This window comes from Platalea leucorodia, assembly GCF_965183815.1.
Source record: "Platalea leucorodia genome assembly, chromosome: Z".
In the NCBI taxonomy this organism is placed as follows: domain Eukaryota; kingdom Metazoa; phylum Chordata; class Aves; order Pelecaniformes; family Threskiornithidae; genus Platalea; species Platalea leucorodia.
In genome coordinates, this window is record NC_138858.1 from 31,953,843 (window position 1) to 31,965,469 (window position 11,627).

Here is an 11,627-nt window from a genome sequence, read left to right on the forward strand (position 1 = left end):
AAGGCTTTTCATTCTTCAGGACTGTGAATGTGCTTCTTCTGTATTCCAGCCCCATTGAGATGTGTGTTGCTTGCAGCCTCCCTGCTGTGGGACCTGCTGGCAGCCGGTCACTTTGCAAGAAATCTCTTAGCCATGGGAAATGGCAAAGCGAAAGAAAGCTTAGCAAGACTATAGGCAGTCCAACTATTTCAGTTGGACCAAACACATACCGTTGGAGGAGAGAGGGAATTATAAGTCCAGTTCTTCTTGCTTGGGCACCGTGGTACTGCAGGTCTTGTCAGTGAGCACCCTGCCCTGCATGCCTTGCTGTGTCTCTCTGCTCCCAGCTGACCTTCTGCTCCCTGACACATTATACTGATCTACACCTGCTTGTGATTGCCCGAAATGTGGGAGGTGTGCTCCGAAGGGCTGCTTTCTCCCTGAAATACAACTTCACAAAGACTAGAAATGGCAACAGTAAAGCTGATTTGACTTGTGTCAGCTAACCAGTTACCATCTCTACAGCTGCCTAAAAGCTCTCGGTGTACAGGTGCCTATTATGATTTCTTTGAGGTCGCTGTCTTCTTAATGAAAGAAAAAGAATTTGTAGTCTCTGGAATATGCAGCTTTGCAATAGGGAGAGAGACTATAATGAACTACAAAGCCAGTATCTGTTTTCCACTTTTTTGGTATTCAAAAAAGTTAGAATTTTGGTTCAATTCTTGTCCTTTGAAATACTCTCCCCTGCAACTCAGGAATGAGATAACATGGGTGGTTATATCACATGCTGCGTATCTAAGTAAATAAGAGCAGTTGTTTTCAATGTATGTTTAGCTTTCAACTCTTTTTTTTTTTTTTTTTTGAAAAAGGGCTTGTTTGCCTGGAAGCTCATTTATACTTTCTTAACAAAACCAGGTGGCTTAATGGAAGTTGTTACTTCTTGCTATATGTCTGGCCTTGCCTTGATGCTGTGAGAACTTGTAGTCTGAATTCTGCATACAGTTCATAGACTAGTACCTGAGAAGCCACAAAATGTGATGTCCGTAGATTCTGGTGGGATAACATCTTGGCTATATTCAGGTCTGCCTTAGAAAACAGGTCTTTTAGTCTATGGTGATGAAAGAAATACAGATATAAAGATTACACTCTGAAATTAAATTTAGAGTGAAGAACGGGGCCACATGTGACAAAACAAGATAATACTCTTTATTGGGAGCTATGATTTATATCACTGAAATATTTGAGAGAGTATATTTTTTCTTTGAGAGAGTATATTTTTTCTAAGTATGCAATCAAAGCAGGATAAAACAATAATAAAAAAAATATTACCTGAAATGAGTTATACTGGAGGACAGATCATTGTATCTATCTACAACAACTTTTATCTGTTGTTTTGTCTTCTGTAAAGAAAAACCACATTGCTTTTAACCAATCCCATGATATGCTATCTGTGTACTTTCTAAGTCTTGCCACACGAGTGCACTGTTGAATAAAAACCATACCCCATTCCTGCTTTAAGTTAGAGGTAGTACTCCATTTCGATGTAAGCAGGATTTAACTGTTGGAGCAAAAGCAAACAAACTTTAGAAAATACGCAACAGTGATAAAATGGAGTTGTGTTTCATCACATTCAGTATTAATAATAGGACCTATGACCCACATATCAGAAAAAATATTGTTCAGAATAAATGGAGCTGATAAACTTAACACTTCAATGAGGCTTATTCTAATTTCTCTCCATACATCTGATTTTGAGATACAATTTTTGTAAAATGTCGTGATATAGATTTACATCTTTTTTAACCCTCAAAAATAATTGCAAATGTGGATCTGCTTGGTCTTCTCTATGACAGAATGTTACACTAAATAAGCCCATCTGCCTTCATGTTATAACAAAGATGGTAAGAAATTTTGCAATTATAGTGTTATCCACAATATCTGAGGTGGGTAGGGAAAAGTGCAAATGTCAAGTGGTTAAAGGTATACCATGAGGGAGAAATGTGAGATATGCTTGGGAAAGAATAATCTTCCAGATACAGTTCGCAAAGGACAGGATGATCTTGTAAAGGAACAGAGACAACTATCAGACATGACCAGTATCCTCTACCTCTGATATGATTGTTGGGTGAGGGAATTTTAGCAGGTCATGGAGGTCAAATTCAGGGATCTAAAGTTAAGAGAGTATTTTAGGCTGACCATGAAAACACAATTTCTACAGACACCTATTGACAATGTAAATATTTAGTCTCTTCCTGAAACTTGGAGTTTTTATAGTGTGCCCTAACCTGATACTTCGCCTTCACATTTGCTCTCAAATTGAAATCAGTGTTATTAGACCATAAAGGAACAGCTAGTGGCTACAAATATTATACAGAGCAAAATGAACTACTAGGCAAAACCCAGAAGTTTTAACTCCCCGACTTACTTGTGGCCATTGTCTATATTTAACAACAGATTCTCAGAGATTTATACATAATTCTCAGAAAATGTGTAAAATATTTTACAAAAACTACTCTAAACCTCTTAAATCCAAAGGCCCTCTAGCTCAAGTTGTTGTCTATCCTAACCTTTTCAAGGGGACTATAGCATTTTTGTAAAGGAAGATATCACTATTCCACCACCCTCAAAGAATCATTTAGGCTGGCAGAATTATATGTGTATTAGGACACTGGAAGGTTGTGTCCTAACAGGTCAGAAGCTGCCTGTTTCAGGGTGTGGGATGAAGAAAGAAGGATGATCTCTGCAGCAGCAGTACAGAAACAGTGTTTAGGAAGAAGAGTAAAATTGTCTGTTTCTTTCTGTGAAGCCCTGGACTTTCTGAACCTTGAAATAATGTTATCTCTTTGCTTCTGGAGCAGTAAAGGGGAATCGAAAAGTACCTTCCATCTTCAACTTTAGGTTATGCTCCACATGTCAGAAAAAAATCTGGTTTTTATGTAACACCCATCCACTTAGTGTATCATTTTCTTCTCCTCCTGGCAGTGTCACAAATGTGACTGATTAGCTTACTATTGCCTTCATTCTGCTTCTTTTAGTTCATACATTAAACTCAGAGGTCCAAAATTAAATTTTATGCTACTGATGACCCTCCACAGTGACATACAAGACAGCCCACATTAAGAGTCCTTGGAGCTCTTCTGTGGGATGACTGAATTAGCACTGCTAGCAGAAACAGTTAAGCTGTGTGCCCAAATAACCACATGCTCCTTTTCCTTACATAAACTAACGGTAAATAAAACCAACGCCAAACTCCGGAGAACACTATCAAATTTCTTTTCTTTTGAGGATCTGCAATCTGAAGTTTCCTTTTTATCAGCTGCACAGAAATTCTTGGGGAACAGCTTCTCTGGCATGTGAAGAAAATAATCAATCTTTGAAATGTTCCAGGTGAGTTATTCTGCTGATCTTTTTCATCCTCTCACATGTCCCACCACCATTACTTAGGTCTTCCTCCCATTTAGGGATACAGTACTACTTTTTATTGCTAATGTTGTCTTCATTGCTGATTAGATATACAAGCTGACAGAAAACAGAGAAAGCATCCTTGAATTTTACACTTTAGAGACATTCCCCCTTTTTTGAGTTCTCAAAGCTGTAAGCTGTTTTGCACCCAAAGTTCTGCAGCAAATAATGCTGAAAAACTACAGTTCTCCCTAAAATAAGTCATTCTCCACAACTTAAAAGCAGAAGTAAAATTTTACAATGTGTTGCAATGTATCAAAAATCCAATCTCTTACAAAGACCATGAATAAATATTTCATTTTTATTAAAATGACATGATTCCAAATTCTGTTGTGATGTCTTTTTAGAACTAAAGAAAGAATAAAGCAGTTGAACAAATTCAAATCTTTTTTCTAGATTCCACATTGCCTTTGAAGTCCACTGCATGAGCTAGTTACTTCTGATTAGACTGCTAAACCAGGCTCCTGCTGAAGAGCAGTGTGATGGAACTTGCCATCTTTATTTTATTCTAAAAGTTTAAATTTTTATACTCTTTCCCATTTCTACATTTTATAACACACTTACCGAGTGCCAGCTACTTTTTCTCCATAACACTGCACCAAAATTACTTTTTGTCACCTAAGTATGTGACAGGCAGAACAGACATGTAGCTCTAACATTGGCTCCTGAAAAATAAAACCAATCTCAGCTGGCTCCCTGTGTACTGATATGAAGTTACTCTGCTCCAGTATCTTCACATCCTTAAATCTTCCCTCATTCCCTCCCCTACCTTCCATTAACAGCAAGGCAAGAGTGTCACAGGGCAGTGTTGCGACTGGTTCAGCTACATACGTGCTCGCTGGTGTCACAGATGAAAAAATAACTTAAACTGTGAATGCTAAAAGGTGGCAGATAATGGCTGCATGTTGAGGTGGTGTTGAATATATAAAACTGATCTTTGAAACTCTAAAGCACAAGCCTGCTACCTGCTAGCTGCAACTGATAGAGCCTGGCTGTAAATTTTAGTAATATCTGGACAAAATAAAAGTGACATGTCATGAGCCCTCCAATTAATAAAGAGACAAAAATACCAGTTAAGAGGCAGATCATGCATTGTACTTTTGCACATAGACTGTCTGGATTTAGAAAACTGAGGGCTCGGGGCCCTGGAAAGAAGAGCTGGCTCCAAAAAAAAAAAAATGGTTCCTGAATAGAAGTGGTCTCAGAAAGTGGAAAGAGGCCCAGAAGGAGGAAAGTGAAATCTTGATTGGAGGAAAGATCCCAGAGGTCAGAGAGCTGTGTGGAGATGAATGCTGTGGGATGCCCAGGGACCGTGGCCAGTAATGTCTGAGACCGGAGGCTGCAGGAAGCGGCACAGCAGGAACCAACATGGTTTTCTGCCCAGCCACCCCAGACCAGCAGGGACCCTCCTGCAGAGGAGGCAAGTGGACCTAGGTATGTGACGTGAGTGAGTGATTGTGCTGGATAATCAAGCAGGGTAAAAGCTCTAATCTCTTTGGTTCTGAAATAAACTCCAGTGTTCAGATCCACTGTGGGTTGTCATTTACTCTGTTGCACCCGGACAGCTGAACAGCCAGTACATACAGGCTGATAACTAGGTCCTTAGCCAAAGAGAAAGGGTAACTCTAGAGATCAAGCTGCAGTTTTTCATTCAGCAGTGTATGTCAGTCTGTCTGCTCTTCAGCTGCTGATGTTCACAAAACTTGAAAGAATGTGTATTTTTTTCAGCTAAGCTTCCTCCTTCAGCGCCCTTGTGAAACTTGGTCAAAATTATCCAGCAAGTTCAAAAGTGATTGGAGAGGACAGATAGACAGACAGACAACACAACTGCATAAGCCTCAGTTCCTTAGAAAATCAGGGTAACAGGAACTTAGTAATCTCCAGCATGGTATATTTTTACTCTCCGTAATTGTGAAACACAAGAAAGGCAACCACAAAATTGCTTCATACAGACTTAACATTTATTTATGTGGAAGGTTTTGCAATTATACTTTAGTATGTCTAATTGCAGAGCTGAAACTTGCTCTTCATTGTTCTGGTGTTATAGAAACGGCAGTTATTTCCCTTTCCCATTGCTGAAGAGTGGAGAAAAAATACAGTGATAGAATTTTAATAGCAAAGAGAGAGGCTAGATAGGGACACTAAAAGTACACAGAGAGGCAAAGTTTAGATGACTAAAACATTTGCTCTGTTCACTGCCCATTCAGTCCTTTATAATCACTAACTGTAAAGACCATGTTCTACAGTATCTGAGAAGACCTATCATGGGCCAGGGCTAAAACTGCTGTCACCCAGATATGAATGTCTGCTTCTGACAAGGGAAAAGGGACCGCCTCCAAATATGTTCACATTATCAACAATTCTACAGTATGCATTGTATGTCACTGTGCCTGGTGGCTGGTGTCAAACAAAAGAAACTGTGGCAGTGTTTAGTCACCTTACACATTCAACACACATACAAGACATAACTTCTATCCTACTGTACCAGTCCATCAATGAAAAATAATGGAAAGACTGGGCAACACTTGAAAAGTATAAATTAAAAGGGTGATCTCTATTTCTGGATAACTACAAATACTGATGCTTGTTCTGGACTGTGTTCACAAAAGTTGTAGGAATCCATCAGTAAAATTTGGTTAAAATCTAACAGTCTTCAGTATCATCCAACCACATCTCTTCTGTACGTCTCTTTTGACTCTACATTCAAAGAAAAAACACAATTATATCCAAATAGGAGATTTAGACAAGTTGAAGTAAATAAACAAATCCATCAATATAATCACTATTTTTCTTAATATTAGTTTCTCAGAATCACAGGATAGTTGAGGTTGAAACAGACTTCTAGAGGTCTGTTGCCTCCATGCCTCCATGCTCAAAGCAGCGGCAACTAGAACAACTTGCTCAGGGCCTTGTTCAGGTGGGTTTTGAGTATCTTCAAGGACGGAGGTTCCACAACCTCTCCAGACAACCTGTTCCAGTTCTGCCAAGCTGCTTTCCAGTCAGTCAGCCTCAAGGTTGTGCTGGTGTAAGGTGTCATTCCTCCCCAGGTGCAGCACTTTGCATTTGCCTTTGCTAAACTCCATGAAGTTCTGATCAGCCCACTCCTCCAGTTTGTCAAGGTCCCTCTGAGTGGCAGCAGCTGGTGCATCCATTCGGTGTATCAACCACTCCTCCCAATTCTGAGTTATTTGCAAACTTCCTGAGGGAGAACTCTGCCCCATTATCTAGATCATTAATGAAGACATTAAACAGTACTAGCTCGTTGTCGTGGTTTAACCCCAGCCAGCAACTAAGCACCATGCAGCCGCTTGCTCACTCCCCCACCGGTGGGATGGGGGAGAGAATCGGAAGGGCAAAAGGGGAAAACTTGTGGGTTGAGATAAGAACAGTTTAATAACTAAAGTAAAATAAAAATAGAACAGTAGTAATAGTAATAATAACAATAATAATAAAAACAAGTAATCATAGTACAAAAATAATACAAAGAAAGCGACATGCTGTATAATTGCTCACCACCCACCGACCGATGCCCAGCACATCCCCTAAGCAGCAATCCTTGCCCCTCCTTCCGTCCCCCCCTCACATATACTGAGCATGATGTCATGTGGTATGGAATAGCCCCTTGGCCAGCCTGGGTCAGCTGTCCTGGCTGTGCCCCCTCCCAGCTTCTTGTGCACCCGGCAGAGCATGGGCAGCTGAAAAGTCCTTGACTAGTGTGAGCGCCACTTAGCAACTACTTAGCACTACTTAACAAGAACCAAAGCATCAGTGTATCATCGACATTGTTCTCATCCTAAACCCAGAACACAGCCCTGGCTACCGGCTACCAAGAAGAAAATTAACTCTATCCCAGCTGAAACCAGGACACCCGTCTATCAGCCCTGGGGTACACCATGAGTGACTGGTCTCCAAGGTGGACTTCATGCCACTGATTACAACCCTCTAAGCCTGGCACCAGTTTTAAATCCACCTCACTGTCCACTTACCTAGTCCATATTTCATCAGTTTGTAATGCAATGGAAGACTGTCGAAAATCTTACTAAAGTCAAAATAAACGGCATCCACTCCTCTCCTGTGATCCATAGTGCCAGTCATCTCATCGCAGAACACTATCAGGTTGGTTAGGCATGGTTTACCCTTCATGAATCCATGCTGACTACTCCCAATCACCTTTTTGTCCTTCATATAGTGTAGAAATGGTTTCTGTTGTTATTTGTTACACCTTCTCTGGGATCAAGGTGAAGCTGACTGGTCAGTACTTCCCACGATCCTTCTTCCCATCCTTCTTGGAGGTAGGAGAGGCATTTGCTCTTTTCCAGTCCTCAGGAACCTCTCCCAGCTGCCGTGACTTTCCAGAGATGGCCAAGAGTGGTCTCACAACGACATTGGCCAGCGCCCTCAGCACTTGTGAGTGCGCTCTGTTAAGTCCAAAGGGCTTGTTTACATCCAGTTTGTTTAAAAGTTCCCCAACTGTATCCTTCTCTATTGAGGATAAGTCTTCATTGTGTCTCGTTGAAAATCCCCACTGAAATCAAGACAACTAAAGACAAAGAGAACTGATCTCAGCATGGCCTCCCTTAGTGTAACTTTTAATATGAAACTGTAAACTCTGGAATCCCGCGTTATATTGTGTCACTCCTACTCTCATTTGAAGTTAACCCTACTCTCCTTTGGAATAGAAGGGCTAAATCCAAAGTTAACGTGACTCAATTTTGCATGTAAGAGAGAGAAGCTACTGGAGTCCAAGGAGATATCCTGACAGCCTCCAGGTTTTCCTCTATATGCAGTGAAAGCACGTGGCTTATAACATTGCTAGGTATTGCAGCATATTACTGTGTAGTGGACCACTTTTGCTGAACCCCTTCTGTGGACCTGTGTGTCCCCTAGCAAGTGAAGAGAGCACATCTTTTGTGATCTCAAGTTCAAGAGCCGTCATCCTTTTGTTATTCCTGGAAAAGCCAAAAATTATATAACCCATAACGAGTAAAAAACAACTGCAGTAACATTCAGTGTAGGAACTCTAGACTTTGAGAAATGTTAAAAAATAGTAAAACGGCATTGGAGAAGAAATAGCTTCTTCTTATACAGCACCATTTTTCACTTTTCTGTGTGTGTTTTTAAGAACAGAGGTTTCTCAAAAAATGGTAGACTTTGCAGCAGTGGTCAGCATAGGCATTACCAAGTCATTAGTCTTCTGTTGTATACAGAAACACATGGAGGTTTAAATAAGTGCCCACTGTTTTGAGTAGTAGAATGCTTCACTGTAGAGTAGAACAGAATTATTTAATGACAGTTTGGAAGTACTGGGAACAATAGATAGGCTACAGTAGACTCAGTTTAGTCCTATATATGTCTTTGGCATGCCATGTAAACAGGATGTGAAGTAAGATAAAATTGACTGTTACATGCTCATGTTAAAATGTTCTTAGAATATTAAAAAACCCTACAGTTTCCAAGAAAAAAATTATTGATAGATTGCCATGTCAGTTTGTTTCAGTAAGCTGCTAAATATATTCAGTTTGCTATCTTCATGCCTTTGGGGGAGAAAGACCTCAATGTGAAGAAAAAGAGGAACTTCTCATACAAATAATAATATATGTTCTGGTATAATGAAAATATAATCTGTATTGCCTAATAGTAAAGTCAGTGGATTTTAGACTAGAAACTCTGTAGTCAAATTAGAGCAAGTATTTTTGACCTGACATGTCCAAAATCTGAAAATCACATCTCTTTTAATGTTTTCAATTACTTTCACTGAAAATATTTTGGATAGGCTTCCTTTAGAATATTGCTATTTGTGATCAAACTTTTCCCCAGTGTAAATCTGGCAATATGCTGGAGTCAGAATTAGAAATAAGTTTTTATATCTGATCTTTTTTCTGGTACAGCCCATTGGCTATGTTTCAGTTTTGTTCCGGCTTGAAAGACTTTGAGTTAGGTCTCCTGCAAATTGTTTGCAAATTAACTGGCTGATAAAATGTAGTTGCTGGTATTTACTGTATGCTTAATATTATTCATGCATTAACATGTGGTACTAGGAAACTTTTTCCTTCTTCTCATTGCTGCAAATATTGACTTTTTGCAGATGACTATCCTTTTACCTAAAAAAACCCAAACCAGTTTTAGGCAGTTGTTTTCCGCGTTACTTTCCATGCCAATAATTATACTAAATCTAATTTTATAGCAATTTTGTCGATGTTTTTCTCAATATGACTGTTTTCTAAAGGCTATTGCCTTTCAAGATAATTTAATATGAAATACTAATTTGAATTAGAGGAGAATTTTGAAGATATGTCCAGCAATGGACTGGACCTAGCATTGTTACTGTAGGGGTACAGTTATGAGCTGGGTCCGCAGCTGATGAAAAACATTGACTCTAATGGTGAAGCTAGGAAAATTAAAAAAAAAAAAAAAAAAAAAAAAACAACAAGAAGAGTGAGAGACAGAGTGACAGAAAGGGAAAGGGAGATGTATGTGCCAAGAAGGAGGCGGGGGTGGGGAGGAGAGGGGAGACAGAGAGAGAATGGAAAATGCTTCCCAGTGGCCAGCCAGGAAGAGAAGTGTGCGGGGCTCCCCAGATGAGTGTCCTCCCCCAGTTCCCTCTCCAGTGGAGCAGGTGGTCCCCCCTACTAGTACTTTTCCCATGATAACTTGATATTTTTCACCAGGACCCACACAAATTCCCCATTGTTTTTTTCCTGCTTTTGATGATGTTATTGCTGATGGGAGCATGCACTGGTCAGGGAAGGTGCTGCACAGCTGGTTCATTGCTGAGCTTTCTGCCAGCGCTAAACTTTGGCATACAATAAACTAAAACCTCCATTTGTTCTTGAAGACCACTAGTGATTTGGATTTAGAAAGACTCTTCAGATCTGGAAACGCTCAGTGACATAGTCAATTACAGTCTAAACAACAATAAAGTTTAAAATAAACTGTAAAGGCTAAGATGGAAGGTCATCTGCAATGTGGATACATCCTTAGTATTTACATGGCTTAATCTACCCAGATTGTATAAATTACAGTAAGTTTAAGATTGTTTCTTTTTGTGGCTGCTGATGGCATGTTATTATTTAGCTATTGTACAGTAGAGTTAGTGTAGTGCATTATAATGTCCATACAGTGGTAATTTAAAATAAAAAATTGTTCTGTGCTGTGGCTGTAGGGACCACGAACACATCACTTTTAAACCTGGAATGTTACCTCATGGCCCAGGAACAGATACAGCCTGGAAGGACGGTTCACATGACATGTGGTTGACATCCCGCAATCTCGATCCATCTGCTCCTTACCAAAAAATGCAACTGCTGCAGCGTCACCAGAACTTGACCCAGTGTAGCCTCTGAACAACTGTATTACAAAAAAAAAAAGGCTTTTGCCACATCATACATTTTTCATTGCATTTGTCCTATACTGAAACGACAGTCTTAACATCATGACATTTATAATCCTTCCCACATTTTTCAACCTGCTTGAGGAATAGCCAAAGACTTGAGATTTTGAAGTTTCATATTGCTTTGTCATTAAATATATTTTTTAACAAAGCCTTTCTACTGACCTGATATACTACCAGTGTCCAGTGAGGGCTTAATGAACTAAAAAAGACTTTTCCTAAACCAAACACAGGTAAAATATAGAACTTTCTTGACATAGTATACAAATTCTAGATAAAAGCAGTAGCTCCTTGATATTAAGAAAACTCTGGCAAAAAAAGCAGTTGTCAATGTTGTTAGAGGAGTTTCATTATTTCAGTGAGGTATATAAAAGTGTGATTCACTCCTCTAAAAATGCAAGGCTCGCTTATTGGAAAAAAATTTAGTGTGTATGAACAGAGAACCAATAGGTGAGTGAAGGTTTAAGAATGTACGTAGGTAGGTAGATAAAGCCAATTGAACATGCCAAAAGTGATAATGAAAGAGCTAGTTCTTGTATGATAAAAGCCATTATCTGGGCAAACAAATACAGCATATCTACTTTAAACAAGTTCACTCATGTCACAAGCAGTCCAACTATTGCCATTGGTGCAATGCCTGCAAAGCCCATTTAATAGCTGGGTAAATGTTTAAGCAGTTAACTTGTTTCAAGCTCCCTGAAACTGAGGATACACTCCTACTTTTAATATGTCTGTATTACCATAAATCCAGCATCTGCCCTTGAATTAGCCTTGGAAGGAATGACAGACAGCAAGA